The sequence below is a fragment of the Pleurodeles waltl genome, chromosome 4_1 (assembly GCF_031143425.1).
Source record: "Pleurodeles waltl isolate 20211129_DDA chromosome 4_1, aPleWal1.hap1.20221129, whole genome shotgun sequence".
Taxonomy (NCBI): domain Eukaryota; kingdom Metazoa; phylum Chordata; class Amphibia; order Caudata; family Salamandridae; genus Pleurodeles; species Pleurodeles waltl.
In genome coordinates, this window is record NC_090442.1 from 656,434,677 (window position 1) to 656,450,007 (window position 15,331).

Consider the following 15,331-nt stretch of genomic DNA (forward strand, 5'->3'; position numbering starts at 1 on the left):
GTGCTCTTTTGCACTACAGCACTCGTTTGTACTACAGAAAACTGCCGATAAATTAATAAAATTAAACACCAGTGAATTTAGGTTTATTTCGAATCAGAGATAATTGAGGTCAGTATAGACGTCACAGGCTCTGACTTTGGCAAACTGAATATTTTTCATATAACTCAAATCATACACATTCAAGCTTTTAACCTCAAAGTAATGTCTCAAGTTACACAGATGGTAACACAGACTCAAGCGTCACAAATGAAAGCTATTGCCAATGGTACATATGTAGAGGTTATAGTCTCAGATATCAACTCCTTGTAGGAAGCAGGCTATCTATGTAGTGTACCAATGGGGACACTATGCAGATAGTCCAGGGCCACCCTTATTGGCTGAGAGTGGTTAACATAACCCTAAAAACTCTATTTTGTGGTAGTGTGGGGGAGCAGTTAGACTTGTTAGGGGACAGTGTTAGGCATTTATTGCACACACAGAGCGAGTAAGCGAAACATACATAGTAAAGAAATCCAACACCAGTTTATGAAAATAACGCCTATTTTTATATAAATTTAGATACCCCGTTCATCAGAATCAGGTAAGTACTTTTCGAGATATGAATTTTAAGACATTTCAAAAGTTGACACAGTGCAATTTCTGAAGCGGTAATGTTATCCTGTGGGGAAAAGACATACTGCATTCAGGCACTTAACAACGACTTACAGGACTGTTTTTCTTGATTTAAGGTAAGTATGGGGCAAGGTCGAAAGCAGCATGAACAGTTAACTTTGGGAGGCACTGAGGCGTCCGGTTGTAGAGGTATGTTTTCAGCTTCAGGTGCCCTAATATTATCATATGGGAAAGAAACAGACGCTGCACAACTTACAGGACTGTGCTTTTGGACTTAAGGTGAGTATGCGCCAATGTCCAAGGCCACACCAACATGTTACTTCGGGGGCTCTGGGGCGTGCATGTGAAGGGGTGTGTTGCAGCATCAGGTTTCCCATTCACTTCAATGGAGATCGGTGCAGTTAGAAACTTGCTGCAAGCAGGGACTGGGGGGGCCAGTCCGGGGAAACCCAAAAGGGGGCTCAACCCTTGAGGTCTTCGGGCACACAGGGACACTGTTGGCCCACTTCTCCTTGGGCTGTGGAACTCAGGTGCAGTGGGGTCGGTTGGCAAAGAGTTCCAGTGCAGGGCATACTCATGGTTGGAGGGGGCCTGCAAAAAGAGGCTGCAGGTGGTGACAGGAAGCCCACTATTGGCAAACCCAAGGTGGGCTTTGTCTCTGGAGGGCCTGGGACCAACTGGCACCATTGGCCCACTTCAACTCTGGCTAGGGGTCACGGGATCAGTGGTGCTGTCCAGTGTCGGGTTTTGGCAGTCCCGAGTTATTGTGAGTCTTCTTTGGTGCCTACAGGGTGCAGTGAAGCAGTGACACTACTCCATGGGAGATTCTGGTTACTTCACAAAGTATTGGCAGTCATCCCAGGCTTTTGGAAGCAGAACAGATGCAGGACGAGTCTTCTTTGGTGTAATTGTTGAGGACAGCAGGCAGGGTGGCGCGGTTTGGGACAAGTCAGTTGCTGCTCCTCAGTTCTTGCATTTCGTGGCTCTTTGGGTCACTCTTCTTCATTGGTCCAGTGAATCTGAAGTCCTAGTATCAGGGGGTCCCCTAAATACTCACATTAGGGGTGTTAAGATGAATGAAGGGTAGTAGCCAAAGGGCTACTTATCCCAATGGTCACTACACCCCCTAGATGATCACCTCCTTTGGGGAGTGGACATCACCCTGTCGCAGAACTACTAATTTCACCACACACAAGATGGTGGAATTCCTAATTTCCTTTTCACCTCAGGCTGGTCACCCTACAGGTGTGTCCAGTCTGGCAGTGCAACACGCCTCCTGCATAGCTAAATTTCCTGGCTGTCCTGTTGCCAAATGGGCCGTAGGGCAGGGGGTTGCCTCTCCTGGGTCTGGGGGAAGTGGGTGTTGCATACCAAAGGTGGCAGGGACTTTGAACTCCATGGCCTTGATATGCAGATTTAACAGCCATCCTGTTGGCAGAGGTGATAACCTCCTGCCAGAGCAGGCATTGTTTCTGACCTCAGAGGGCAGAGACTATCACCTCCAAGGGGTCAGAAACTCATCTATGGTGGCAGGCTGGTTAAAACCAGTCATCCGGCACACTAGAGGACTAGTAGGTTTCAGGGAGCTCCTCTAAGGTGCCCTCTGGGTACATGTGATACTAAATCCAATACTGGCATCAGTATGGATTTATTAAGACGGGGTGTTTGACACCAAACACCACTATATTCTGTGCAACCATCATGTATCTAGGTCACTCATGCTGACCAATGTCCAGTACATGCTTTAAGATGGCTGCCTGGTCCCTTTCAATGTCTAGGAATGGAACTAGACAACACCGGGGACTATCTGCTCATGCAGCTATGTCATTACAGTATTGACTTACATATAATGCATGCAGTGACTTCAGCATGGCACACAATGTGTGTGTCATGTCGTGTTCACTCAGGGTGTGCACCCGGACACAGTCTGTGATGGCAGGCTGTGTGCAATTTGTGTGTGGGTCCCTTAGGGTGGCATAAGTTATGTTGCAGCCTTTAGGGGTCCACTGTGGTACCCATGCCCTAGATACCAGGGTTACCATTTACTAGGGACTTACAGGGGTGCTAAAGTCCTGCGTCAATTGTAAAACAATCAGACATACTTTGTTTTAAGGAAAGAGCACTGGCACTGAGGTATGATTAGTAAGCCTCAGTGCACTGTCAAAAATCAGCATCTAGCAGTTCTAAAAGGGGACACAAAGTTGGAAGGCATCTACAAAGAAACCCAGTTTCGTACACTCCTCAGGTCACAAAGATCATTTAAAGTTCAGTCTTCGAGCTATCTCATAAGTTACACAGACTCACAAACTGTACAAGGTCACACCTCAGATAGCAGACCTATTCCACATGCTAGAGAGATCTCAGACACTCAGGGTCGGGCAGTTATCCTTACACTTCTAACGGCAATGCAATTCTTCAAATTAAACATATTTTATAGATGCATGCCTCTGACAGCAGGGCAACACTCAGGTTAAATCAACCTTACATGCTCAAGTATATGGAAGCAAAATAATCTCTGAAGTTACCAGGCTCTTACAGGTGCAGGCCTCTAACAACAAAGCAATCTCTCATACTGACTAAATCCTACAGGCTCAGACACCAGACATGGAGCCCTGATCCTAGATTGCATAAATTTCCCCAGCTAAGATTTTATGCAGAAGTGCATACTGTTGTAAAAGTATCTTATAGCTCAGACTTCAAATGGTAAAGGTATACCTTAAGGTATGATGTTTTATAGGTTACAGGCAGAATGTAAGACAAGGATGGTGTTTGGACAAAAATGGATTTAAAAATATCAGGAGAAGACAATATCGGAAATTAAAGATTGTGACACCCAAATACCATGATGCACATATATCATTCACAAGAGTATTGTTTTTTTGAGATTATATTGTTGTAAGTAATATTGAAGTTTTTAATATTGTTTTCACTACCACAGTGGTTAAACATATAGTTTTAAAATTATTTTATTGTGTTTTAGTTGATATATTAATTTTATGCTACTATTGTTATTGTTTTTAAAGCATACCTTGTAATTTTAAGTGATTTAAAATATTTGATCAATTTCCAATAGTAATTTACATTGTCATAGCGGGTTGTTTGGTTTGTAGGGGGTTAGGGTGGGAAGGTAATTAGGTAATAATTAACAATTATTTAATACATTTTATTTATTTTAGAGTATTGATATTTATTGTGTGATTCATATAATTATGATTTATTTTTGCTGGTTGTTGGGTCTATAACGGCTTAGGGTGGGAAGTTAATTAAGCAATAATTAATTAACAATTCATTATTGACTGTTAATTATTTATATACTTGGTGTTCAATTATGTAATTTATGGACTATTTATTTATTTACCAATGTTGGTTGTGGGCTGCTAAGTTTGTAGGGGTGTAGGGTTGGAAGTTTTATAAGTAATGCCTAATTAGCAATTTATTGTTAACTAATATTTAATTGATTTTCAGTTATGTAAAATATGGAATGATGATTTATTTTACTTATGTTTTAGTAGATAGGATTGTAGCGGTATAAGGAGGGACGTTAATGAAGTAATCATTAATTAAATATTAATTAAATTATGAAATAATTATTTATGTCCATTTTACTTTAGTTGCAGGATGCTAGGTTTGTAGGGATCTAGGGTGGGAAATTAATTAAATAATAATGTATTAATTTGTAATGATTAAATAATGATTTAATTTACTTTAAATATGTAAGTTATACAATAGTTATGTTTTTGGCTATATTGCAGGTGTTGACTGGTAGGTTTGTAGGGGTACAGGTTGGGAAGTTAATTAATTAATAACTATTTATTAATTGATTATGCATTTTTATCGATTAGTGATTATTTAACTTGTTTTATTGTTTATAGTATAAAACATACATATGTGTGTGTGTGTGTGTATATATATATATATATGTATATATATATATATATATATAAAACCTAATGGCGGTTCTCACTAGGTAGTTATAGTTAGGACCTAGTTTCTATAGAAAAAGCATTTTTTTACTTGCCTATATCTTTGGTGCCAGTTGACGAATCCTCAAAACTTTTCCAAAATAATTTGTCAGCCACGTCAGCTGCTTTCTGGAAAGTTTCGGGGTGATCTGTCAAGCGGGTGCTGAGAAAAGGGGGGTGTCCCAAAATGCTTTTTCTCCATTTATTTTTCCATAGATATTTTGAACAGTTATAGAGCTGAAACTACTGGAAGGAATTACACCAAATCTGGCAGAAAAGTCCAGAAAGCAACCTTTTTGTGATTTGGTGTTAATCCTTTCTGTGGTTTACTTGTAATTAACTGGAAAACAAATGTGTATCTATTAGGATGCAGATCCTCATTGGATCCTCCCCAGACCCTCCTTGGATTCTCCACGGATCTGGAGGAAAAGCAAGGACCTGATTGGCTGGCAGCAACCTGACAAAAAAGCTAATGGGCAAAAAAATTGCCCTTTTTTTCCGGCCGATCCATGGATTCGCGGATCCTCCTCGGATCCTCCATGGATCCTCCCCGGATCCTTGGGAAAAGCATGGCCCTGACTGGCTTGCCACAAATATTAACATGTGTGTTAAAGAGACATAGAAATTCACTGAAAAAAACAAAGGTTACAGGGAAGTTATAGTTAGGTTCTGAATTTACTCATAGAAAAGCACTCGCGCACCCACCATGCATGGTTTTTTTCTTCAATAATCCGGAGTAATTTGGGGTAATTAGCAGTGTATGGCGAGGGCGCAAGTTATAGTTACCTGAGGGCACGAGTTATAGTTACTTGAAAGAACTCTAACTATAACTGCTGAATTTCTATGCTTTTGTATGAGTAAATTCAGAACCTAACCATAATGTCCTGGTAACATTTGTTTTTTTCAGTGAATATATACACATATATATATATATGATATTATTTTTTTATGAAGGGCCCGATTACCAGTTTGGCCGCCAGACCACCAAGGCGGCAGTCTCAAAAAGACTGATGAGTCGACGGTCTCCCACCTGCCATATTACAATGCGGTGTACAGGGCGACGCTGGACCGCTGGAGGAAGCAGTCAGCAATACAAGATATATTTTTACATTTGTGTCAATGCAGGTGTGAACATTGACTAAAGGGTACACATATGCAAGACACGTGTAAAAATACTTTGTGCATGTACCATACAATGGCTGGAGACTGGGCCATTTATGCTCAGTCCAGTCAATGGCAGAAAAATGCAAACTGTGCTTAACTGTATTTTTTTTTTTTCCGGGATGAAGTTGCTTCCTCGAAGGAGGGGCCCTGGACAAAAGGGGCCACTGTGGAGAGTGATGGGAAGAGAAGGAAATCGGGGAGCTAGCACCCATTTCCTTCGATTCCCCCATCTCGAAGCAGGTAGCCTCTCATACCACAGTTGGCTTGAAGGAAAAGCACATCATAATCTGCACAGGGGTACCCTTGTCTATACCAACTTGTGACAGTTGCTTTTCCCCAGCCACCATGAAGGTGGTTGTTGATTGGCTGATGGCGCTGGCACGATTCTGGCGGTCTCTATTTCAGCAAACTGCCAACATCGTAATAAGCCGGTTGGGCTGCCAGACTTGTAACTAGGCAGTGAAGTTAAGTATTACCCCTACTGTTGCACAGACCGAAGTGGAAACAATACATTTTGCCCCTTCAAAATACAGCACTTTCCCTAATGCTGTGCTAGATGGAATAGGAATAGTACATTTCACCCCTCTGAAATCCAATGCTTTTGCTAATGTTGCACCGACTGAAGCAGGAATAGTACATTTTACCCTTCCAAAGTAAAGCACTTTCCTTAATATTTGTGTTTTTCTACTAATTTATATTAAAGATAAATGGCAATAAATATTTTGATATGTTTATGGAAATATATCTTATGATTATCTCACTTATATATGTATATTATTTTGTAATAATTTAGGATAGGGATAATTAAATGTGGGATTTCTAAAGTTTAACATTTCCCCTATTGTTGCTTACGCTGGGGTGGGAATAGTAGCCTTGACAGGGTTTTATCCCGAATGGGAGTGTAAGGGATGTCACACACACTAATAAATTCAGGGGCAGATTTAGGAAAAGTGGCGCTGCACCTAGTGCAGCGCCACTTTTCTTGCCCCCCTTAACGCCCACCTAATGCCACCATGGTAGGCCTTATTTAACATACAGCGCACCATGGCAGTAGTTAATGTGACTAGCATCATCATTTTTTACGCTAGTCCAGCATTTTGCAGGATTAGCGTAACAAAATGATGCTGCTAATCCTGCAAAGCACCCAGAGGCCCATTGTAATCAATGGGAGCCTCTGTTTAATGCCTAAAATTAGCAGGCTAAACAATGCCGATAAAAATGGCGCGAAGGAATCTATAAGATTATCGATTCCTTTGTGCCATTTTTACGACCCCCCCCTAGTGCCAGAATGCCCCCCCTGCATTCATTACGCCTGGAACAGGCATAATATGGCGCAAGGGGTTACAAAGTGGCACAATGCAAGCATTGCACCCTTTTGTAAATATGGCACAGCATATTTACCCTTCCAATGCCACATTATCGTCAAAAGTATGACGCTAATGTGGAACTGGAATGACGCAAGGCCATCTTAAATCTCGCCCTCATTCTCGTACTAGTAATTAAAACTGGTACCTCCAAGATGGGCTGAGTATATCAAGGTGGCAGTATTATGGGGTATGCCGAGGGGGTCTTATCATGTAATACTAGTATGTTACCCAGTAGTGAACCTTGAGTTCACACCAGTAAAACTTTGCTCAGTCCTGGTAGTGTGGCAAAGAGTGGTCAGGCTTCTTAAAAGAACATGTGTAAAGCATTTCACAATACCAACATGGACTCTAAGTAAATGACACAACCCAAAAGAAATCCAAATCCAATTTAGAAAGGTAAAGCAGATTTTTATATTAATTCAGACTACAAAGTTAACTTTTTTATCATACAACTGGAGTTATTAATTTTAGAATCTTTGGAAAATCACTGTACTTCTTGCTGTCAAGTGGTTACCATGAAAGTGAATGGGGAAAATCAAAGTGTGTACTCGGGCACTTGTGGGTGAGTTCTGAGGAAACCACCTGGACCCAAGGTTCTCCAGGGCCCTAGAACAGGAGTCAACTGTCAGTTTCCTATTACCCTGCCCAGGGAGTCTAGGTGCAGAGGTGCTTTGGCTGTCCTTGGTGCCGACAGGATCTGCAGTGCCTGTCAAAGTTACAAGGCTTGGCAAACAGGTACTTGGAGGTGGCCACACGCTCTACCCTTTGGACGTAGAGGTCTTTAGGGGGACAGGACCAGGAATCAACAGCTGGAACTTTGCCACCACTTCCGGTGGCGCTGGGTGCAGAGATGGCTTCTAGCTATCAATCACGGGGCTGGTCGTGCCAAAAATGCTTTGCTGCTCCTCTCAAGGTCAGTTGCTTGAGGCTGCAAAATCTAAGGAGAGAGGTCATTGTGGATGTTGATCCCTAAACTGGGATCTGCTCTGGAGTTGGTGATCTCCGAGTGGCTTTCAGTTTCTGGGCTGGTGACAGAAAAGCCTTGGTAGTGGCAAAGTTGGTCCAGTGACACTACGACAGCTGGAGGTCATCCGGAAAGGAGTAGAGGTTCGAAACTTGGAGAGAACCTCACTCCTACTCTTAGGATGCAGGACACCTAGGGGCATATTTATACTCCGTTTGCGCCGAATTTGCGTCGTTTTTTTCGACGCAAATTCGACGCAAAACTAACTCCATATTTATACTTTGGCGTTAGACGCGTCTAGCGCCAAAGTTCATGGAGTTAGCGTCATTTTTTTGCGTGAACACCTTCCTTGCGTTAATGATATGCAAGGTAGGCGTTCCCGTCTAAAAAAATGACTGCGATGCTATTGCGTCGGATTTATACTCCCGGGCAAAAATGACGCCCAGGAGTGGGCGGGACTAAAAAACCCGCATTTGCGCCGGATTTTAGCGCCTGGGTCAGGGCAGGCGGTAAGGGACCTGTGGGCTCAGAATGAGCCCAGAGGTGCCCTCCCAAGTCCCCAGGGACACCCCCTGCCACCCTTGCCCACCCCAGGAGGACACCAAAGGATGGAGGGACCCACCCCAGGGAAGAGAAGGTAAGTTGTGGTAAGTATTTTTTTTTATTTTTTTGTGGCATAGGGGGGCCTGATTTGTGCCCCCCTACATGCCACTATGCCCAATGACCATGCCCAGGGGACAGAAGTCCCCTGGGCATGGCCATTGGGCAAGGGGGCATGACTCCTGTCTTTGCTAAGACAGGAGTCATGTTAATGGCGTCTGGGCGCCCAAAAAAAATGGCGCAAATCGGGTTAAGACGTTTTTTTTGCCTCAGCCTGACTTGCCCCATTTTTGGACGCCCAAACGCCATTTTTCCCTACGCCGGCGCTGCCTGGTGTACGTGTTTTTTTTTCATGCACACCAGGCAGCGCCGGTTGGGTAACGCCGGCTAACGCCATTCAATAAATACGGCGCCCGCATGGCGCTTCGGAATGGCGTTAGCCGGCGCTAATTTTTTTGGCGCTAAACTGCGTTAGCGCAGTTTTGCGTCAAAAAGTATAAATATGGGCCCAAGTACCTTTGGGCTCACTTACATGGGGCCTGTTGGGTTGCAACTCTTCGACTTCAGCATGGCATTACTTCAGCAAGTTGCAGGGAACTGGTACTACCATTCATGGGAGTCTTTCTTGACTTCTCGGTATCCACAGGGGTCCCTCTTGCAGGGACCAATGAGCTTTCACAACTGACACGCCTCAATCACACAGTTACAGTAATGTTCTTCTTAGGTCTCTTAGGTGTCCTCTCTGCACTGCAGCTGGAGTCCAGGTCTTGTTGACGGTGATGGCATCTTCTTTGTGCCTCTTCTTCTATGCAAGCCATAACTGAGGGTCAGCGGAGCCCCATAAATCCTATTTTAGGGGGTGTAAATGGTGTGGGGGACAGTGGCAAATGGGTTACTGGTCCCCACAGCTAGTCCGCCCCTGCAGTGACAACTTAATGTGGGAGGATGTCACTTTCTCCCCAGAACCCATTACTCCTAAGAGTTGCCAAGATGGTACAACTCTTCCTCAGTCTTACAGACCTTCTAGCCCACCCTAAAGGTGTGGCTAGCCTTTTGGAGGTGTACACCTCCTGCATAGCTAATTTTCCCGCCTGTCGGGCTGGACAGGACAGGAAGTGCTTTGTCCTCGACTGGGGGACAAGTAATTACATATCAAGAGCGGGGGAAGTCACGGCCTTGATTACTTTTCAAGACAGCAATCTTGGTAGGGAGGAGGTGTAATCTCCTGCCTCTCCAGGTCCTTTGTCTCCGTAACCTGAGGAAATGCTAGCACAACTATCAGGAGGGCAGACTCTTGGCTGCGGTGGCGGAATCTCGAAACAGCCTGCCAAAACAGGAGAGAGCTTGGTAACTAACTAAGGGTGTCACCAGGGCACATGATAGTTGATCCTGGGCATGGGCATTGTGCTCAGGGTTAAAAAGCAAGGTGTTTGATACCAGACATGGGGGGAATCAGCCAGGCCATCAAGGAGCTGGACAACTGAGAACTGCCTAGGTGTCAGTCCATGTTATCCTATGGACCACCGGTTACTCATGATAGGAATGCTATCATGGGGTCATTTATGACCATGCATATATGTCTACACTCATAGTATAGTGCATCTTTCCTCTTGGGCGATACAAGACCTGTCTTAGGGGTGACTGATCTGTCTATGCACAGTAAAGGGTCTCTGCCTGCACTTGGTGTTGGCAGAGTTGCACTCAAGCAGCAAGATGCCCCTGCAGGCTGACTTGGCAGTTCTGCACACTCAGGCCCTCGTTACGAGTCTGGCAGTCCTTTGACTGCCAGACTAGCATTGGCAAAGACCTCCATATTACAGCTTCGGTCAAACCACAGAAACGCCGCCCGAACTGCCTGGGTGGTCAGACCGCTGTGCCGGAGGTGAGCACCTCCGGCCTGGCGGTAGCAGTAATACCGCCATCGGTATTACGACTCGCCAGACCGGCTGCATTTTCGTAGTGGTTGCAAAGCCAAGAAAATGCTGTCGGTCATGCACCCTGCGACAGGAATCTCCGTTCATGTCGCCGGCAGACATACGACCACACACCTACATTCAGGCACACCCACTCACCCAAGCACTCCCACACACTTGCACCCAACACGCACTCAGATACACCCATTCACTCGCACATTTGCACTCAAACTGACGCCCCCTCCACATTCACAGAAACATACATGCATTCACACACACACAACACTCCCTTCCCTGTCATAAACACACTCACAAACACACACAGACACCCTCTCCCCCTCTGCATTCATAAACACACGCAGACACCACACACATTTACACAACACACCCTACCCTCCCACTACTTCTTTTCGGATGATCAACTTATCTGCTTGGGCGAGGTGGCCGTCCGGCAGGGGATGGGTCCCGGTGCTTTCCGCCACTGGCACCGCACTGCCGTGCAGGAAACCGCTGCACCGTATTACGGATCATAATACAGTGGGTGCTGTCCTGTTAGAAGGGCAGTGCCGGTGGTGAAAAGCGCTTCTATTACAACGTCGGCCAGGCTGACGGTGTTGGATTTCCGCCCGAAATCGGGTGAAAATCAGCACAACATAGTAATAGAGCGGTCTTCGGACTGCCAGCACTGACGGGCTTTTGGCGCCCGTGGCTTCGGCGGTCTTTCGAAAAGACCACTGAAGTCGTAATGAGCACCTCACTTTTGCTTGCGTCACTTAGCATGGCACAATCAGTGCTGCAGCCCTGGTGACCCCTTTACCCCCCTTGCCCTGGGTACCACTGGTACCAATTGCTAGGGACTTACAGGGGTGGTAAAGCCTTTGCCAATTGGCCTATGCAATTCGAAGTACAGTTTAGGGGAAAGAGCACTGGTGCTGAGGTCCGGTTAGCAGGCCTCAGCACACTTACAGGTCAAAAGCAACAGCATCAAGCAGCAAAAAGTGGGGGGTGACCATCCAAAAAGAGCACTTTACAACATTGTGGAACTGCCTCCTGGGATTTTTCTGATAAGACAAAACACCAAATGCCCAGACACGTTTACGTATAAAACAAGCATTTCAAAATGCACTTAGCAAACCTGATTTCACTTGTTTATTTTTTCCTCAATTACTTAAAGGAAGGCTCCCAGACACATGTCCAAATATATTTGTTATGATGGAAATGGGGTGGAAGTGGAATGAGAAAGCAGCACAACTCTATTTATAAGTTTATGAGAGAGGAAAAGGAGCAGAGATTTTTTCAAACCCATCTTTGACAAAAACTTATACACACACACACACTTAAAAAAAAAATATTTTAATTCTTAAAACTCCATACTGTCAAATGTTGATGTTGGAAGGCACGTTAAGAAGTTATTTACAACCTCCCACGACCTACTACTGCCACCCAATTCAGCAAACTACTTTTATTATTACCCTGATCATATGTACTCTTTTTGACCCGGTAACCTACATGCTGATACCACTTTATCCCCCTCATCAAATTGTTTTTTTGTAATGTGAATAGCACAGCACATAAACTGTCTTATATAATACACCTAAAATAGGAAATGCTTCAACTGACAAAAATATTCTCTGACCAGTTCTTGTTGCTCTTTGGAGTTCATGCCATTTCGAATGCAAATCATTAAATAAACTTGTGGAGAGAGAGAGAGAAAGAGTCATACACTTGGCAGCAGGTACATTACCACACCAAGCTATCTCACTGGCAATCGAACCATAACTGTGATGTTCCACGTAAGTGCTGGAAGAGACACTCATCCACCTCAGCTATACCTACTTGGAACTGGAATCAAGGTAAACGCCATGCTCCCTGTACCATCTATTTTAGTTGGGTCCACAGCAACAATTATTAAGAAATCTCAGGCCCACCCCCGAAATTAACTGACTAACATATTGGCTTCATGTATGCCCCCTTCTATTTTCAACACTTTCTCTACTGCCAAAATTAAGCGCCAGGGAACGCCCCAGGTTCACACAAAGAACTGTTTCCTGGTCTTAACTGGTCCAAATATAATAAAAGAAATCTTATTTTTAAACCCTACATAAAAAGAAATGTTACAAACCTTTAGTTACATTGTTATTAGTGGATTCTTTATTCAGTCCGCAGAGTATGTTTCTTTGAAATAACACAACTGTTGGCTAGCGCAACAATTTTGCGCTCTCGCAGCAGACAGCTTTATCTGTCAACATTGAAATCAGTACTTTAACCCCCAGGGTGCCTGGGACCAGCTTGTCCTGCACCCGGCCCACAGGGGGAGCGCTAGTGCTCCCCCCCGGGCCTCCCTCCCACACCCCCCAGTCGGGAATGCAAGGGGAAATCGCTCAACCACCTCCCCACCACTCCCCCCCAGTGATGTCTGATGAGGTCAGCGTGCAAATAGCGCACTGACCTCATCAGAGGTCACGTCTGATCGTGCTGGAATCCCAGAAGAGAAATGCAAAAGCATTTCTCTTCCGATCGGGAGGTGGGGCGGGAGAGGCATGAAAGGAAAGGAAAGACATTTCCTTTCCTTTCATGTCTCTCTCAGCATTTTTGCTGCCCGATCACGATGCAATCGGGCAGCAGAAATGTCCACTAGACACCAGGGATTTTTTTTTAAAATGTATATTTCAATAAGGGGAGCAGCCCCTTGGGCAAGGGTCGCTCCCTAGTGGGCCATATTATTTTTAGGCCATTTCTGCCCTCCCCTGGTGGCAGATCGGCCTAATAAAATTAGGCCGATCTGCTCCCAGGGGGGCCGAAAACCCCTAGACACCAGGGATATATAATTTTTTTTTTTTTTTTTTTTATATGTGGGGAGCGACCCCTTAGCCAAGGGTCACTCCCTGGGGGGGACTAATTATTTTTAGGCCGTTCTGGCCCCCCGGGGGCAGAAACCAATAGACACCAGGGATTTTCTTTTTTTTTTATACTTACACATAAAGGGAGCGCCTCTTGGGCAAGGGCGCTCCCCAGGGTAGCAAAATATTTTTAGGCCATTTCTGCCCCCCCATGGGGGGCAGAAACCTTTAGACACCAGGGATATCTTTTTTTAAATTTAATTTACTTTATGGTTTTAGGTATGGGGAGCGACCCCTTAGGCAAGGGTCGCTCCCCTGGGGGGGGCAAATTGCATTTAGCCCATTTCTGCCCCCTTGAGGGCAGATAGGCTTACAAGGGGGGCAGAAACAACTAGACACCAGTGATTGTTTTTTTTTAATACTTGCGCATAAGGGGACTGGGCCTTTGGAGAAGGGCTGCTCCCCAGGGGGGCAAAATATTTTTAGGCTTTTTTTGCACCACCGGGGCAGATCAGCCTATTATAATTAGGCGATCTGCCCCCGGGGGGGGGGGCTGAAACCTCTAGACACCAGGGATATATATTTTGTTTAATTTACTTTATGTTTTTATGTATGGGGAGCGACCCCTTAGGCAAGGATCACTCCCCTGGGGGGCAAATTGTAGTCAGGCCATTTCTGCCCCCCTTGGGGGCAGATGAGCCTATTTTTGTTAGGCCAATCTGCCCCCAAGGGGAGCAGAAACCACTAGACACCAGAGTTTTTTTTCAATTTCACGCAAAAGGAGTGACCCCTTAGGCAAGGGTCATTCCCCTGGGGGGCAAATTTATTTTAGGTCATTTCTGCCCACCTTGGGGGCAGATAGGCCTATTTTTATTAGCCCGAACTGCCCCCAAGGGGGGCAGAAACCACTAGGCACCGGGGATTTTATTTCTTTGCGCCAATTTCACGCAAGGGGAGCGACACCTTAGGCAAGGGTCGCTCCCCTGGGGGGGCACATTTATTTTAGGCCATTTCTTGGGGGCAGATCAGCCTATTTCTATTAGGCCGATCTGCCCCGGGGGGGCAGAAATGACTTAGGCACCAGGGATTGGTGTGTGTGTGTATGTGTGTGTTTTGTTTGGGGGGGCATCCCCTCGGGCAAGGGTCACTCCCCATGGAGGCACATTACTGTTGGCCATATCTGCCCATCGGCCTATTTTTGAAAGGCCCATCTGCCCCAAGTGGCAGAAAGCCCACCAGAGACCAGGGAAGTTTTTTTCTCAAAATAAGAGGGTGGGGTAATGGGGCCAAAGTTGTTGTGTCCACTAGTGGGCAAATGGGGCACTTACCTCCAATCCACACCCGGGGGGGCAGAAAATCTACTAGATGCCAGGGAATAAAAAATAAAAAATAGTGGAGTGGTGACTACCAACCAGTATAGGCCTGGAAACAGTCTTTCAGCTCTCCCCCGCACACTAAAACATCTTTTTCCACATCAAGCAAAAGGACATTTGATTATTTTGTGTTTGGGTTTTACATTTGGGCCATGAGAGCTTGGCTAACTCTCAATATCGTCCCACTTGGAATGGTGAGGAATGCACTTTTTGGAATTTGGGACGCTGCCATGTAGAAAAATACACAAGACCTAGACACATCTGAAAACTAAACCTCTGGGTGATTCCAGGATGGTGTGCTTCACATGCACCCGCACCATTTTCTTGCCTACAATGCCCTGCAAAACTCCAACTTAGCTGGATGTCACACATTTTTCCCACATTTTTGTGATGGAACCTTCCGGAATCTGCAGGAATCCACAAAATTCCTACCACCCAGCATAGTCTCATCCAAACCGAAAAAAAATCTGCTGTACTTGTCAGCCTAAAATGTTTTTTTCAAACTGCCCTTTTAGACCCGCTTTGGTTCCCCCTCA

The 15,331-nt window shown here is 45.1% G+C and overlaps 1 protein-coding gene across 1 annotated transcript in view; it reads right to left on the reverse strand.

The window, feature by feature from the left end:
- The window catches only part of PLXNC1 (plexin C1), a 449,291-nt gene that overhangs the window by 17,993 nt on the left and 415,967 nt on the right, over positions 1-15,331 (reverse strand). The gene's annotated exons all lie outside the window — the stretch shown is intronic.